The 18,579-nt window shown below is 41.5% G+C and overlaps 1 protein-coding gene across 2 annotated transcripts in view; it reads right to left on the minus strand.

Annotated features, from left to right (window-relative positions):
• USP18 (ubiquitin specific peptidase 18) overlaps positions 1 to 18,579 on the minus strand; it is an 86,265-nt gene that overhangs the window by 51,021 nt on the left and 16,665 nt on the right. The window lies entirely within an intron of this gene.

The raw sequence follows: 18,579 nt of genomic DNA on the forward strand, positions 1-18,579 counted from the left end.
ACCAATAAAGAACAAACTGAGGGTCTACTGACTAATATATGTAGTTAGAACTTGACTTTCTGGGAATCTGCTGAAAATCAATGAATGAATGAACGAACAAGCAAACAGCCAGCCAGCCAGCCAGCCAGCCAGCCAAACCAACCAACCAACCAACCAACCAACCAACCAACCAACCAACACCTCAGAAGGTTTCAAGACACGTGCCTACAAAGGATCACGGATCATTACAAAACTGAAAACATCAGTATCTGCTTCGCCAAGTTGGCCCTAGGAGATTCTACAGGATATTATAGAGTTGTCACCAAATGTAGCTCCTTTACTATTGAGAAGTTCTCACTCTCTTACGTAGGTAAAGACCAGATAAAAATGAATATAAAAATCTTGCTGTTCTGGGCAGGTAAAGGAATAAAACTATTGTCTTTTCTTCTCTGTTCACAATCTCTTCTCAAGAGTAGACTACCAATGCAAGAAAACTTTGGCATTTTAAGAGAGAAGAGGTAAATCTCAATGTTATACCAGTGCACTTGTAAAACTCACTTCTCCCAATCTCAGTCTGTCCAGACAATGCATAAAATTCCATTTCAAAAAGTCTCCTTCAGGGACACCTGGGTGGCTCAGTGGTTGAGCATCTGCCTTTACCTCGGGGCATCATCCCAGGGCCCTGGGATCAGGTCCCACATCGGGTTTCCTGCGGGGAGCCTGCTTCTCCCTCTGCCTATGTCTCTGCCTCTTTCTCTCTCTCTCTCTCTCTCTCTCTCTCTCTCTGTCTCTGTCTCTGTCTCTCATGAATACATAAATAAAATCTTTAAAAAAAAGGATCAATCTGAGGGTTGATGGAGGGAAGTTTGTGGAGGATGGGCTAGATGGGGGATGGGCATTAAACAAGGCACTTACCTGCAATGCCGTGGATGGAACTAGAGGGTTTTATCTGTCCGATAAAGACAAATATGTATCATATGTGGAATTTAAGAAACAAAACATAGGGGAAGGGAAGGAAAAATAAGTTAGAAACAGAAAGAGCAAACAATAAAAGATTCTTAACTATAGGAAACACATTGAGGGTTGCTGGAGGGGAGGGGGTTAAGGAGATGGGGTAACTGGGTGATAAGCATGAAGGAAGCACGTGATGGAATGAGCACTGGGAGGATGACAGAACATGAGAGACTCCTAACTCTGGGAAACGACCAAGGGGTAGTGGAAAGGGAGGTGGGCAGGGGGGGTTGGGGTGACTGGGTGACAGGCACTGAGGGGGGCACTTGACAGGATGAGCACTGGGTGATATGCTATATGCTGGCAAATTGAACTCCAATTAAAAAAATAATAAAATAATAAAAATTAATAAAAATTAAAAAAAAAAGAATGAGCACTGGGTGTTATATGCAACTGATGAATCACTAAATTATACCCTGAAACTAATAATATACTATATGTTAAGTATATTGAATTTAAATAAAAATAAATTAAATTGAATTTAAGTAAAAATTTAAAAATAAATAAATAGGGCACTTGTGATGAGCACTGGGTGTTATATGTAAGTGATGAATCACTGAATTCTATTCCAAGAAACCAATATTGCACTGTATGTTAACCAATAAAATTAAAAAACAAAAAGATAAATCTTAAAGGGAAAGAAATGTTCAGCTTATAAAGCCCTAGGGTTATAAGTGAAAACTGAACTATACATTCCTTACCTCTCCCACATGTTTCCGTTTTTTTTCTTCTTCAGAGCAGACAGCCATATGCTTTTTCCCGTAGGTTCTCTACTCTGGCAAATAGCACAACATTCACCAAGGGGGTCCAGACCAGAAACCTGGGTATCTCTTTTCTTCTCACCCCCAGGCCCAATCATTAAGGACTGTCAATTCTACCACTTAAAGGTTGCTCACAGGCATTCTCCTTGCTAACCATACCCTTGACTTCCTGGGAAACCTGTCCTGGCTCCTCAGCTGAGCCTCCACATTGTCTATGTGTCTGTGCACTTTGTACTCAGAGCTCTTCAAATAATTGGTTTGCTATATTCTACTGTGGGGAATAGCTATGTCTCCACTTGTACTGGAGAGTGGTGCACCACTCAGACTCTTCCTGCAGGGCAGACATGATTTCTCAGGCAGCACTGGTTGACAGCTCCCCACTGAATCCCTGTTCAGTAATTTACCCTTGAGAAGAAATGTATCCCTATCCAGTGACTGGACAATAGAGAGTATAAAAGTCTTATCACCTTGCCTCAAGGTGATATAGCTCTGATATAGCCCCTTAAGATCAGCTAAGGCCTCTGATGCAACTATCTGCCAGGACAACTCCTCCCTCTGCCCATTCCTGCTTTTCTCACCTCTCCAAATTGCTGTTCCCAAGGGTACTCCCCAGTAAACCTCCTGCATACACATCTCAGAGTTTCAGCATCTGACCTGAGACCCTAAACTGTGAATATCTGGAAGGCAGGGAATGTGTATCTTCAATTGCTACCATTACACTTTGCACAGAGCATAGTGGGAATTCAATAAATAACCACTGAATGAGTGAATGAATAATGAACGAATGAACACATACATGAATAAGGATCTATATGGAACAAAGAACTGTTTCCAAATATCGAAAAGACTATCATGTGGAAGAGACACGATTAGATTTAATTATATTTCTTGTCTTTGGGGCATGAGGGTGGGGGAGGTCAAATGATGTGATGTATGAAAACTATTAAGAAATAGATTTCATTTCAAAATAAAGAACTTTCTCACAGCTGGCAAGCCAACTCCAGAAGCAGTAATTTGTATGTAAGCAGAGGCTAGGCAAGCCCTTGAAAGAGAGTGTAGAAAAGAACTGAATGATGGGTGGAGGCTGAGATCTGTTGTTTACCTTCCAAACCTGAAGCCTCTGATCCCCTCTAGATATTCATTTAATTCAAGTGGATGCATTCAAATGTGTCCCACTGAATTATGTATTCTGGAGAATTACCATGGCAGCTGCAGAGAGAAATCACTGTTGTTCCTAGAGAAGACAGTCCCCTTATACATATATAAATACCCACCAAGGAAAGAAATATATATATTTTTTAATCTTTATTACAATTTTAAGCTTGTTATTTTTCAGATAATGCTAACTTATAAAGAATATTTGTAAAATTCAGAAACATAAAATGAAGAAAACATACATCATTCATTATCCTAGGATCTGAGGATAACTACTACTTGGTATGCACCAAGTCTTTTTTCTTATGTATTTGTGTGTGTGTGAGAGAGAGAGAGAACAGGTGAGGAATACAGGGAGAAGGAGACAGAATCCCAAGCAGGCTCCACATTCAGCACAGAATCCCACTCGGGGCTTGATCCCATGACACTGAGATTGTGACCTGAGCCGAAATCAAGAGTTGGATGTTTAATCAACTGAGCCCCCTAGGTGTCCTTTTTCCTAAATATGTTTTACATGGCTGATATTTTACTTTTTTCTCATTTCACATTATAACATGAATTTTCCCAAGCTCTTCATAAATACCTTTTGATGACTGATACAACAATAAAACATTGTGGAGTATTCTGGTTCTTTTTCAATATTTTACAATTATAACAAATACACTTTGGTGAACATTTTTAGGCATGAAACTTTTTTCTACCTATTTGATGTTTTTTCATGCAAACTAACACAACAAAACTTAGCTATAAATGAGGTCATATTAACCACGTAACCCAAATTCCCCCCTACTCTTTTACTTTCTCCTGACAACACAGACTTCAGCCACCCATAAATGCTCCCAGGCATATTTTGGAATCTTAAGAGGAGTCCCTTATGTGTTTTGGAACAAGGTGACAACCACTGTACCCTGCCTCTGCCCACTCCCGAATTTCCACTACACCTGCAAGGCAACGCAAGGTAAAACAATCAGTGAATTAAGGTTCCTTCCTATTTCCAAGTAGGGGCTTGATGTGGAAGTGGGATACATGCCCAGGTCCTCCCACTGCCCTGTGCCCTTCGATTTCACCAAATTCCTTCTGAAAGGGCTTCACCCTCTGCCTGCAGCTGCTCTCTGTCCAGGGCTTTCAGTCCTGTGCCCAGGTCTAAGTTGGGAAGCATAAACTATCCTGTCTTCTCTACGTGTCTACCCAGGGGCATACATGCAAGATTTCCTTATTTGTTCCCCTCTTTCCATGCAAGTAAATCTGCAGCCCTCTAACTATTCTGATCATCAGAAACAACCAGACATTTTATCAAGGTTTAGGACAGATGCTTAGAAATGTAATTATAGGGGATTCCGGGGTGGCTCAGCTGTTTGGCACCTGTCTTTGGCCCTAGGTGTGATCTTGGAGTCCCAGGATCGAGTCCCACATTGGGCTCCCTACATGGAGCCTGCTTCTCACTCTGCCTGTGTCTCTGCCTCTTTCTGTCTCTCATGAATAAATAATAAAAATCTTTAGAAATGTAACTACAATAGGATAATTGGGTAATGGGTATTAAGCCTCAAGGGCATGTGATATGATGAGCACTGGGTGTTAAACACAACTAATAAATTACTGAACACTACATCTGAAACTAATGATAATTGAATTTAAATTTTAAAAAGCAATGTAATTACAAGGTTGAAGTATACAATGTTTGAGATTCTTAATATATGTTGCTAAATACCTTGTACCAGTTTATACACCAACCAGTGGGGTGTGAGCAAACCCAACAGAACCCAAGGGTTAAATGAAATAACCTAAGTTCACTGATGTTTACAAGGACAGGCTTTCTGGAAAAAAAGTGAGTCTTGAATTAGGTTTATTAAAGAAGAAAGGGTATAGTTTGAAATAAGGGGCATCCTGAGGCAAGGCAGGTGATATGCAAAGATCATTGGTTGGAGAAGAGAATATGGGGAAAAGTGTACAAATGATCATATAAGCAGATTTGCATAAGTAAATCCAAACCAGGATTAGAATAAAATGTAAAAATTCCAAAATTTTAATTTTTATAAAAAGTAACTGGCCACTAGTAGCCAGGGAAATGCAAATCATGACCACAATGAGATACCATTTTATACTATTCAACTGGCAACAATGAAGAATTCTGACTGAACCAAGTGTTGGAGAGGATGTGAATAAATAGGATCGTTTATATACTATCAGGGAAGGCATGCAAAATAGTACAATCACGTGGGAAAACAATTTGGTATCATCTCCTAAGGTTAAACATTCATTTAACTTCAACCAAAAGGGATCCCTGGATGGCGCAGCGGTTTGGCGCCTGCCTTTGGCCCAGGGCGCGATCCTGGAGGCCCGGGATCGAATCCCACGTCGGGCTCCCGGTGCATGGAGCCTGCTTCTCCCTCTGCCTGTGTCTCTGCCTCTCTCTCTCTCTCTCTCTGTGTATGACTATAGTAAATAAATAAATAAATAAAATTAAAAAAAAAAACTTCAACCAAAAAATTCCAAAAGAAATTCTTACATGAAAAAAATAAATTAATTAAAAATAAAAATAAAAAAAAGAAATTCTTACATGTCCCTGCAGACATATAAAAAAAAGTTCTTAGCAGTACTGTTTATAATAGCAAAAACATGGGGGAGGGCAGCCCAGGTGGCTCAGTGGTTTAGCACTGCCTTCAGCCCAGGAAGATCCTGGAGATCCTGGAGACCCGGGATCCCACGTCAGGCTCCCTGCATGGAGCCCACTTCTCCCTCTGCCTATGTCTCTGCCTCTCTCTCTCTCTCTTCCTCATGAATAAATAAATATTTTTTTTAAAACATGGGGGAAAAAAATCCAAGCTTTCAATCCAATGGACAGAAGAATGGGGCATATGCTGTAATAAAGTGATACAATGAAATAATATTCATCAGTTGCATATGAATGAACTACAGTACATGTCATAATATGGTGACTCTTAGAAACATAATGAGTCAAAATATATTCAAATTCAAGGAGTCAAAATATATTCAAACTATGTTGTTTAGGCATAAATGTATATGTGTATGATAAAGTTTTTTAGATAAACAATGAAAACTGCAAGGATCAGATGTGACTGACCTGTGATGGGGAGGAAGACAGATGAGACCAGTGGAGAGCATGTTATTGCTAGCAACAGTCTAGTTTGGGGGTGAGGAGGCTTCCTAAAGGTTTTATTATTAATTAAGTAATTAATTGGAACTTGGAGTCAAGGCTAATGGTCTGAGGAAGACATGGTCTAACACAGGCCTGAAAGAATCATTCCCTCTGCACAGAATTTATACCACAGCTCAAGCAGTTAAGGCAGAATTAACACAACTGATGACAAATCTGAATTTATGACAAGTCACTTTGTGTACTTTCCCCAGAAACACTGAGTTTTAATTGATTATGATGAGGAGTCCTGAAAGGCAGATGTGCTGTCACAAAGCTCTTAATGTAGTGTGTTCTAGTGGAAAAAATTAAGCCAAACTAAGTTTGGGTATGTAGGCACTGTCCCCTGTGGAATATATGAAGAATATCCAGGTGGAAATGAGGTGAAGAAAGACTGCCAAGCAGTATACCAAGTAAATAAAAGTGAGCACACATTAAACAACATATAATAGAGAGGAGCCAAGATGGTGGAATTGTAGGGGTCCTCATTTCAGCTAGTCCCCTCAATTTAGCTAGGTAACTATCAAGCCATCATGAACACATGAATTCAACCTGAGATATAAGGAAAGAATGGCTGTAACTTTACAAATAGAAAAGTGCCCACTTTTTGCAAGGTAAGACTGAGGAGAAGAGAAATGGAGGGGATATATCAGAAGACAAATGGTGGGGGAGGGAGCCATTGTAAGCCGCCACAGAAAAATGATGCAGCCCTGGAGCTCAAAATCAGGACCTGTAGAAATCTGCTCCTGTGAGTTATCTCCCTGCCTGAAAGGTGCTCAGTGGTGAAGTGGGGCAGAATTACAGGTTGGACAGGGCAGATCTCAATATCCCTGGAGCCACAGAAAGAACAGGGGTGCCTGAGCCAGCAGAGTTCCCAAGCACTGGAGCAGGAAATGGGTTTAGGTCAGTAAGTCTGGGAGAAGGCTCAGCTACTTGTGCCATAAACCACTAACTGCCAAGGGATCAGGTGACCACTCTCTGTGCTGGATCCCTACAAAGGACTGGAACACAGCACCTTTCTCTGGGAGAGGCAGAGCCGGCACACACTGTCGGGGTAAACACTTTCCATCCAAGAGCTCTGCAATGGACAGAAGCAGGGTGATCCTCCACTTTCGCTGGGAGGGGTGGGAAAGGTGTGCATACAAGCAGGCAAAAGCCCCACTGGGGCTCTGCAAATTGCACAAATCAGTGTCCCCCGCCTGCCCCCTCCCCCAGGATCTGAGTGGGTGGACACAATAGGAGTCTGTAGTTTGGCACATGCCATTTTTTTTCCTTTCACTTTCAAAAGAGGCCCAAAAGAAACGAACTAGGGGTGGTGGAAGGGGAGGAGGGCGGGGGGTGGGGGTGACTGGGTGACGGGCACTGAGGGGGGCACTTGACGGGATGAGCACTGGGTGTTATTCTGTATATTGGCAAATTGAACACCAATAAAAAATAAATTTTTTTAAAGAAACTTCTTTTTTTTCTTTTTTTAAAATTTTTATTTATTTATTATAGTCAGAGAGAGAGAGAGAGAGAGAGAGAGAGGCAGAGACATAGGCAGAGGGAGAAGCAGGTTCCATGCACCGGGAGCCTGACGTGGGATTCGATCCCAGGTCTCCAGGATCGCGCCCTGGGCCAAAGGCAGGCGCCAAACCGCTGCGCCACCCAGGGATCCCAAAAAATAAATTTATTATTTAAAAAAAAAAGAGGCCCAAAAGACTCCAGGAACAAAGACCTAACATGGCAAACGGCATACACTGAGCCCAGCCACTTAGCAAGGGGCAGGGGCATCTCCACCCAGGCACAGACACCTGAGAATCAGCCCAGTAGGCCCCTCCCCCAGAAGACCAGCTGGAAGAACAGGCAAACAACAAGTTTACTGACAAAGCCTCACTGAAAAACTCCAGGACTGAGGAAAAACAGTATGTAGAAATCAAGGTTTCTCTCTTATGATGTGTTTATATTTCAGGTTAAATTTTTCCAATATTTTTTTCTTTTCTCTCATCTCAGTTTAGTATATTATCAATTCTTCAGTTTTAAGTTTTCTTCTTTTTTAACTTTTATATTTCACAATTACATGTTATACATAGATTCATTTCTGGCTAACTTTTCACCATATTCAATTTTAATTATGTGTATAAATATATAATATATATATATATAAATTGCTTTTTTAATATAATTTTGGAATTCAGTACTTTCTAACAGACAGACCAAAATACCCTCAGAACCAATTGGATCATTTTGGTCCACTCTGTGAGATTATATTCTCTCTCTCCACACTTCCCTGCATTTTTCTCTTTTTTTCTTTTTTGTGTTGTTGTCTTTCTATATAAGTTTTGTTTTTTTATAATTTTGGAATTTAGTACCTTCTAACAAATGGACCAAAATACACTCAATCAAGGGGATCACTGTTTTGGTCCACTCTGTGACATTATATTCTCTCCCCCACTATTTCCCCCATTTTTATTTGTTTTTCTTTTTACTTGTATTTTTTTATTTTATTTTCTGGTCCTTACGGTCTTCAGAACTGTCTAGTGTGTATTTTGCTTGGGTCATGGTTGATATTTTTGACTCTGCTCACTTGTACATCATTCTGCACTGGACAAAATGACTAGAAGGAAGAATTCACCACAATTTTAAGAAAAAACCAGAGGTAATACTCTCTGCCTCGGATCTAATGGATATGAATCCAAGTAAAATGTTGGAGATGGAATCAGGATTACAATTATAAAGTTACCAGTTGGGCTTGAAAAAAAGCATACAAGACTCTAGAGAATGTCTTAGTGCAGAAATGAGATCTAATCAGGCTGAAATATTTTTAAAAACCTATGAAATGCAATCTAAGCTGGATGCTCTAACAGCTAGGGTAAATGAAGCAGAAGAGAGAATAAGTGACTTAGAGGACAAGTTGATGAAAAGGAAGGAAACTGAGAAAAATAACTAAGAGTCCATGAAGAGAGGCTCCAAGAAATGTGTTAGTTTGAAAAACAATAGGAGGAAGGGCAGGATGGCGCAAGAGTAGGGTCCCCAAATCACCTGTCCCCACCAAATTACCTAGATTGCCTTCAAATCATCCTGAAAATCTACGAATTCGGCCTGAGATTTAAAGAGAGAACAGCTGGAATGCTACAGTGAGAAGAGTTCGCGCTTCTATCAAGGTAGGAAGACGGGGAAAAAGAAATAAAGAAACAAAAGGCCTCCGAGGGGGAGGGGCCCCGCGAGGAGCCGGGCTGAGGCCACGGCGAGTGTTCCCAGGACAGGAGAGCCCCGTCCCGGAGGAGCAGGAGCTGCACCAACCTTCCCGGGCGGGCGGAAAGGGGCCCGCAGGGAGGTGGAGCAGGACCCAGGAGGGCGGGGATGCCCTCAGGCTCCCGGGGACACTAACAGACACCTGCGCCCCCGGGAGAGTGCGCCGAGCTCCCTAAGGGCTGCAGCATGCATGGTGGACCCAGAGCAGCTCGGAGGGGCTCGGGCGGCGGCTCCATGGAGGGGGCTGCGGGGCGGGAGCGCGAATCCCACAGCGCAGGCCCCGGAGCACAGGGCGCCGGGACACAGCCCAGGACCCGGCCTCCCCCGGGACAGGCAGAGGCCGGGAGGGCCCAGGACAGCAAGGACACTCCTGCCCTGAGCTGAGCACATCAGCGGCCCCGCCCCGGAGCCTCCAGGCCCTGCAGACGGAGAGCCCCGTAGTTCCTGCGGAGGCTGAATCCAGGCTTCCAGAGTTGCCATAGCAACTGCGGCTGTTCCTCCTGGGGCCTCACGGGGTAAACACCCCCCGCTGAGCCCTGCACCAGGCAGGGGCAGAGCAGCTCCCCCAAGTGCTAACACCTGAAAATCACCACAACAGGCCCCTCCCCCAGAAGACCAGCTGGACGGACCAGTTCCAGGGGAAGTCAAGGGACTTAAAGTCTACAGAATCAGAATATACTCGCCCGTGTTTTTTGTTTTTTTTCTTTTTCTTTTCTTTTTGATTTCTGATTGCTTCCCCCACGCCCCCCTTTTTTTCACCTTTCTTTCTGTTTCTTTCTCTTTTTCTTCTCTTTTTTTCCTTTTTTTTCTTTTTCTTTTTTCTCTTTCTCTTTTCTTTCCTTCTCTCTCTTTCTCTCCTTTTCCCAATACAACTTGTTTTTGGCCACTCTGCACTGAGCAAAATGACTAGAAGGAAAACCTCACCCCAAAAGAAAGAATCAGAAACAGTCCTCTCTCCCACAGAGTTACAAAATCTGGATTACAATTCAATGTCAGAAAGCCAATTCAGAAGCACTATTATACACCTACTGGTGGCTCTAGAAAAAAGCATTAAGGACTCACGAGACTTCATGACTGCAGAATTTAGATCCAATCAGGCAGAAATTAAAAATCAATTGAATGAGATGCAATCCAAACTAGAAGTCCTAACGACGAGGGTTAACGAGGTGGAAGAACGAGTGAGTGACATAGAAGACAAGTTAATGGCAAAGAGGGAAACTGAGGAAAAAAGAGACAGACAATTAAAAGACCATGAAGACAGATTAGGGGAAATAAATGACAGCCTAAGGAAGAAAAACCTACGTTTAATTGGGGTTCCCGAGGGCGCCGAAAGGGACAGAGGGCCAGAATATGTATTTGAACAAATCCTAGCTGAAAACTTTCCCAATCTGGGAAGGGAAACAGGCATTCAGATCCAGGAAATAGAGAGATCCCCCCCAAAAAATCAATAAAAACCGTTCAACACCTCGACATCTAATAGTGAAGCTTGCAAATTCCAAAGATAAAGAGAAGATCCTTAAAGCAGCAAGAGACAAGAAGTCCCTGACTTTCATGGGGAGGAATATTAGGGTAACAGCAGACCTCTCCACAGAGACATGGCAGGCCAGAAAGGGCTGGCAGGATATATTCAGGGTCCTAAATGAGAAGAACATGCAACCAAGAATACTTTATCCAGCAAGGCTCTCATTCAAAATGGAAGGAGAGATAAAGAGCTTCCAAGACAGGCAGGAACTGAAAGAATATGTGACCTCCAAACCAGCTCTGCAAGAAATTTTAAGGGGGACTCTTAAAATTCCCCTTTAAGAAGAAGTTCAGTGGAACAATCCACAAAAACAAGGACTAAATAGATATCATGATGACACTAAACTCATATCTGTCAATAGTAACTCTGAACGTGAACGGGCTTAATGACCCCATCAAAAGGTGCAGGGTTTCAGACTGGATGATAAAGCAGGACCCATCTATTTGCTGTCTATAAGAGACTCATTTTAGACAGAAGGACACCTACAACCTGAAAATAAAAGGTTGGAGAACCATTTACCATTCAAATGGTTCTCAAAAGAAAGCAGGGGTAGCCATCCTTATATCAGATAAACTAAAATTTACCCCGAAGACAGTAGTGAGAGACGAAGAGGGACACTATATCATACTTAAAGGATCTATCCAGCAAGAGAACTTAACAATCCTCAAAATATATGCCCCGAAAGTGGGAGCTGCCAAATACTTAAACGAATTATTAACCAAAGTGAAGAAATACTTGGATAATAATACACTTATACTTGGTGACTTCAGTCTAGCTCTTTCTACCCTCGATAGGTCTTCTAAGCACAACATCTCCAAAGAAACGAGAGCTTTAAATGATGCACTGGACCAGATAGATTTCACAGATATCTACAGAACTTTACATCCAAACTCAAGTGAATACACATTCTTCTCAAGTGCACATGGAACTTTCTCCAGAATAGACCACATACTGGGTCACAAATTGGGTCTGAACCCATACCAAAAGATTGGGATCGTCCTCTGCATATTCTCAGACCATAACGCCTTGAAATTAGAACTCAATCACAAGAAGAAGTTTGGAAGGACATCAAACACGTGGAGGTTAAGGACCATCCTGCTAAAAGATAAAAGGGTCAACCAGGAAATTAAGGAAGAATTAAAAAGATTCGTGGAAACTAATGAGAATGAAGATACAACCATTCAAAATCTTTGGGATGCAGCAAAAGCAGTCCTGAGGGGGAAATACATCGCAATACAAGCATCCATTCAAAAACTGGAAAGAACTCAAATACAAAAGCTAACCTTACACCTAAAGGAGCTAGAGAAGAAGCAGCAAATCGACCCGATGCCCAGCAGAAGAAGAGAGTTAATTAAAATTCGAGCAGAACTCAACGAAATTGAGACCAGAAGAACTGTGGAACAGATCAATAGAACCAGGAGTTGGTTCTTTGAAAGAATTAATAAGATAGATAAACCATTAGCCAACCATATTAAAAAGAAGAGAGAGAAGACTCAAATTAATAAAATCATGAATGAGAAAGGAGAGATCACTACCAACACCAAGGAAATACAAATGATTTTAAAAACATATTATGAACAGCTCTATAGCAATAAACTAGGCAATCTAGAAATGGACGCATTCCTGGAAAGCCACAAACTACCAAAACTGGAGCAGGAGGAAATAGAAAACCTGAACAGGCCAATAACCAGGGAGGAAATTGAAGAAGTCATCAAAAACCTCCCAAGACACAAGAGTCCAGGGCCAGATGGCTTCCCAGGGGAAATCTATCAAACGTTTAAAGAAGAAATCATACCTATTCTACTAAAGCTGTTTGGAAAGATAGAAAGAGATGGAATACTTCCAAATTCATTCTATGAGGCCAGCATCACCTTAATTCCAAAACCAGACAAAGACCCCACCAAAAAGGAGAATTACAGACCAATATCCCTGATGAACATGGATGCAAAAATTCTCAACAAGATACTAGCCAATAGGATCCAACAACACATTAAGAAAATTATTAACCATGACCAAGTAGGATTTATCCCCGGGACACAAGGCTGGTTCAACACTCGTAAAACAATCAATGTGATTCATCATATCAGCAAGAGAAAAACCAAGAACCATATGATCCTCTCATTAGATGCAGAGAAAGCATTTGACAAAATACAGCATACATTCCTGATCAAAACTCTTCAGAGTGTAGGGATAGAGGGAACTTTCCTCGACATCTTAAAAGCCATCTACGAAAAGCCCACAGCAAATATCATTCTCAATGGGGAAGCACTGGGACCCTTTCCTCTCAGATCAGGAACCAGACAGGGATGTCCACTCTCACCACTGCTATTCAACATAGTATTGGAAGTCCTAGCCTCAGCAATCAGACAACAAAAAGACATTAAAGGCATTCAAATTGGCAAAGAAGAAGTCAAACTCTCCCGCTTCGCCGATGACATGATACTCTACATAGAAAACCCAAAAGCCTCCACCCCAAGATTGCTAGAACTCATACAGCAATTTGGTAGCGTGGCAGGATACAAAATCAATGCCCAGAAATCAATGGCATTCCTATACACTAACAATGAGACTGAAGAAAGAGAAATTAAGGAGTCAATCCCATTTACAATTGCACCCAAAAGCATAAGATACCTAGGAATAAACCAAACCAAAGAGGTAAAGGATCTATACCCTAAAAACTATAGAACACTTCTGAAAGAAATTGAGGAAGACACAAAGAGATGGAAAAATATTCCATGCTCATGGATTGGCAGAATTAATATTGTGAAAATGTCAATGCTACCCAGGGCAATTTACACGTTCAATGCAATCCCTATCAAAATACCATGGACTTTTTTCAGAGACTTAGAACAAATTATTGTTAAGATTTGTGTGGAATCAGAAAAGACCCCGAATAGCCAGGGGAATTTTAAAAAAGAAAACCATAGCTGGGGGCATCACAATGCCAGATTTCAGGTTGTACTACAATGCTGTGGTCATCAAGACAGTGTGGTACTGGCACAAAAACAGACACATAGACCAATGGAACAGAATAGAGAATCCAGAAATGGACCCTGAACTTTATGGTCAACTAATATTCGACAAAGGAGGAAAGACGATCCACTGGAAGAAAGACAGTCTCTTCAATAAATGGTGCTGGGAAAATTGGTCATCCACATGCAGAAGAATGAAACTAGACCACTCTCTTGCACCAGACACAAAGATAAACTCAAAATGGATGAAAGATTTAAATGTGAGACAAGACTCCATCAAAATCCTAGAGGAGAACACAGGCAACACCCTTTTTGAACTTGGCCACAGTAACTTCTTGCAAGATACATCCACGAAAACAAAAGAAACAAAAGCAAAAATGAACTATTGGGACTTCATCAAGATAAGAAGCTTTTGCACAGCAAAGGATACAGTCAACAAAACTCAAAGACAACCTACAGAATGGGAGAAGATATTTGCAAATAACATATCAGATAAAGGGCTAGTTTCCAAAATCTATAAAGAACTTATTAAACTTACACCAAAGAAACAAACAATCCAATCATGAAATGGGCAAAAGACATGAAGAGAAATCTCACAGAGGAAGACATAGACATGGCCAACATGCACATGAGAAAATGCTCTGCATCACTTGCCATCAGGGAAATACAAATCAAAACCACAATGAGATACCACCTCACACCAGTGAGAATGGGTAAAATTAATAAGGCAGGAAACAACAAATGTTGGAGAGGATGCGGAGAAAAGGGAACCGTCTTACACTGTTGGTGGGAATGTGAACTGGTGCAGCCACTCTGGAAAACTGTGTGGAGGTTCCTCAAAGAATTAAAAATAGACCTGCCCTACGACCCAGCAATTGCACTGTTAGGGATTTACCCCGAAGATTCAGATGCAATGAAACGCCGGGGCACCTGCACCCCGATGTTTCTAGCAGCCATGTCCACAATAGCCAAACTGTGGAAGGAGCCTCGGTGACCATCGAAAGATGAATGGATAAAGAAGATGTGGTTTATGTATACAATGGAATATTACTCAGCCATTAGAAACAACAAATACCCACCATTTGCTTCAACGTGGATGGAACTGGAGGGTATTATGCTGAGTGAAGTAAGTCAATCGGAGAAGGACAAACAGTGTATGTTCTCACTCATTTGGGGAATATGAATAATAGTGAAGGGGAATATAAGGGAAGGGAGAAGAAATGTGTGGGAGATATCAGAAAGGGACACAGAACATAAAGACTTCTAACTCTGGGAAATGAACTAGGGGTGGTGGAAGGGGAGGAGGGCGGGGGGTGGGGGTGAATGGGTGACGGGCACGGAGGGGGACACTTGACGGGATGAGCACTGGGTGTTATTCTGTATGTTGGTAAATTGAACACCAATAAAAATTAATTTATAAAAAAAAAAAAGAAAGAAAACCCAAAAGCCTCCACCCCAAGATTGCTAGAACTCATACAGCAATTTGGTAGCGTGGCAGGATACAAAATCAATGCCCAGAAATCAATGGCATTCCTATACACTAACAATGAGACTGAAGAAAGAGAAATTAAGGAGTCAATCCCATTTACAATTGCACCCAAAAGCATAAGATACCTAGGAATAAACCTAACCAAAGAGGTAAAGGATCTATACCCTAAAAACTACAGAACACTTCCTAAAGAAATTGAGGAAGACACAAAGAGATGGAAAAATATTCCATGCTCATGGATTGGCAGAATTAATATTGTGAAAATGTCAATGCTACCCAGGGCAATTTACACGTTTAATGCAATCCCTATCAAAATACCATGGACTTTCTTCAGAGAGTTAGAACAAATTATTTTAAGATTTGTGTGGAATCAGAAAAGACCCCAAACAGCCAGGGGAATTTTAAAAAAGAAAACCATATCTGGGGGCATCACAATGCCAGATTTCAGGTTGTACTACAGAGCTGTGGTCATCAAGACAGTGTGGTACTGGCACAAAAACAGACACATAGATCAGTGGAACAGAATAGAGAACCCAGAAGTGGACCCTGAACTTTATGGTCAACTAATATTCGATAAAGGAGGAAAGACTATCCACTGGAAGAAAGACAGTCTCTTCAATAAATGGTGCTGGGAAAATTGGACATCCACATGCAGAAGAATGAAACCAGACCACTCTCTTGCACCAGACACAAAGATAAACTCAAAATGGATGAAAGATCTAAATGTGAGACAAGATTCCATCAAAATCCTAGAGGAGAACACAGGCAACACCCTTTTTGAACTTGGCCACAGTAACTTCTTGCAAGATACATCCACGAAAACAAAAGAAACAAAAGCAAAAATGAACTATTGGGACTTCATCAAGATAAGAAGCTTTTGCACAGCAAAGGATACAGTCAACAAAACTCAAAGACAACCTACAGAATGGGAGAAGATATTTGCAAATAACATATCAGATAAAGGGCTAGTTTCCAAAATCTATAAAGAACTTATTAAACTCAACACCAAAGAAACAAACAATCCAATCATGAAATGGGCAAAAGACATGAAGAGAAATCTCACAGAGGAAGACATAGACATGGCCGACATGCACATGAGAAAATGCTCTGCATCACTTGCCATCAGGGAAATACAAATCAAAACCACAATGAGATACCACCTCATACCAGTGAGAATGGGGAAAAATAACAAGGCAGGAAACAACAAATGTTGGAGAGGATGCGGAGAAAAGGGAACCGTCTTACACTGTTGGTGGGAATGTGAACTGGTGCAGCCACTCTGGAAAACTGTGTGGAGGTTCCTCAAAGAATTAAAAATAGACCTGCCCTACGACCCAGCAATTGCACTGTTAGGGATTTACCCCAAAGATTCAGATGCAATGAAACACCGGGACACCTGCACCCCGATGTTTCTAGCAGCCATGTCCACAATAGCCAAACTGTGGAAGGAGCCTCGGTGTCCATCGAAAGATGAATGGATAAAGAAGATGTGGTGTATGTATACAATGGAATATTACTCAGCCATTAGAAACGACAAATACCCACCATTTGCTTCAACGTGGATGGAACTGGAGGGTATTATGCTGAGTGAAGTAAGTCAATCAGAGGACAAACAGTGTATGTTCTCATTCATTTGGGGAATATGAATAATAGTGAAAGGGAATATAAGGGAAGGGAGAAGAAATGTGTGGGAAATATCAGAAAGGGAGACAGAACATAAAGACTTCTAAGTCTGGGAAATGAACTAGGGGTGGTGGAGGGGGAGGAGGGCGGGGGGTGGGGGTGATTGGGTGACGGGCACTGAGGGGGACACTTGACGGGATGAGCACTGGGTGTTATTCTGTGTGTTGGTAAATTGAACACCAATAAAAATTAATTTATTAAAAAAAAGAAAAAAAGAAAAACAATAATAATATCCATATTATTGGAGTTCCTGTGGCTGCAGAGAAAGAGGACCAGAAGGTATATTTGAGCAAATCACAGATGAGAACTTCCCCAATCTGGAGAAGGTAACAGGCGCTCACTTCCAAGAGCTAGAGAGGACATCTCCCAAAACCAACAAAAATTGATCAACACCCAGACATAATAGTGAAGCTTGCAAATTTCAGATAAAGAGAAAATCCTGAAAGCAACTCAGGACAAGAGACTCTTAATATACGAGGAAAAATATTAGATTGACAGAAGACCTATCCTCACAGACCTGTCAGGACAGAAAGGGCTGGCATGATATATTCAGGGCTCTAAATGAGAAAAATATGGATCCAAGAATACTTTAACCAGAAAGTTTGTCATTCCTAATGGAAGGAGAGATAAAGAGCTTTCAGGACAGACAGAAACTGAAAGAATATGTGACTACCAACCCAGCTCTGTAAGAAATATTAAGGGGGGGATCCCTGGGTGGCGCAGTGGTTTAGCGCTGGTCTTTGGCCCAGGGTGCAATCCTGGAGACCCGGGATCGAATCCCACGTCGGGCTCCCGGTGCATGGAGCCTGCTTCTCCCTCTGCCTGTGTCTCTGCCTCTCTCTCTCTCTCTCTCTGTGACTGTCATAAATAAATTAAAAAAATTAAAAAGAAAAGAAGAAATATTAAGGGGGATCCTGTAAGTGAAGAGGGAGCCCAAAGAAACAGAGACAGTCTGCAGAAACAGGGACTGTACAGGTAATACAATGGCTCTAAATTCCTATCTTTCAATAGTTACAATAAATTTGAATGGGCTAAATGCTCCAGTCAAAAGACACAGGATATCAGATTGGATGAAAAAGCAAGACTCATCTTTATGCTATCTCAAAAAACTCATTTTAGACCTCAAGACACCTTCAGACTGAAAATGAGGGAGTGGAGAACCATTTACCATGCAAATGGACCTCAAAAGAAAGCTGAGGTAGTAATCCTCACATCAGATAAATTAGTTTTTATTTTATTTTTTTAAAGATTTTATTTATTTATTCATGAGAGACACACACACACAGAGAGAGAGAGAGAGAGAGAGAGAGAGAGAGAGAGAGGCAGAGACACAGGCAGAGGGAGAAGTGGGCTCCATGCAGGGAGCTCGATGTGGGACTTGATCTCCTGGGACTTCAGGATCACACCCTGAGCCGAAGGCAGGTGCTAAACCACCGAGCTATCCAGGGATCCCTAAATTAGTTTTTAAATCAAAGACTGTAGTAATAGATGAAGGACACTATATCATATTTACAGGGTCTATCCAACAAGAACACCTAACAATTATAAAGATTTACGCTCCTAATATGGGAGCAGCCAATCATATCAGCCAATTAATAACCAAAGTAAAGAAACACATA

Source organism: Nyctereutes procyonoides, unplaced genomic scaffold (assembly GCF_905146905.1).
Source record: "Nyctereutes procyonoides isolate TBG_1078 unplaced genomic scaffold, NYPRO_anot_genome, whole genome shotgun sequence".
Taxonomy (NCBI): domain Eukaryota; kingdom Metazoa; phylum Chordata; class Mammalia; order Carnivora; family Canidae; genus Nyctereutes; species Nyctereutes procyonoides.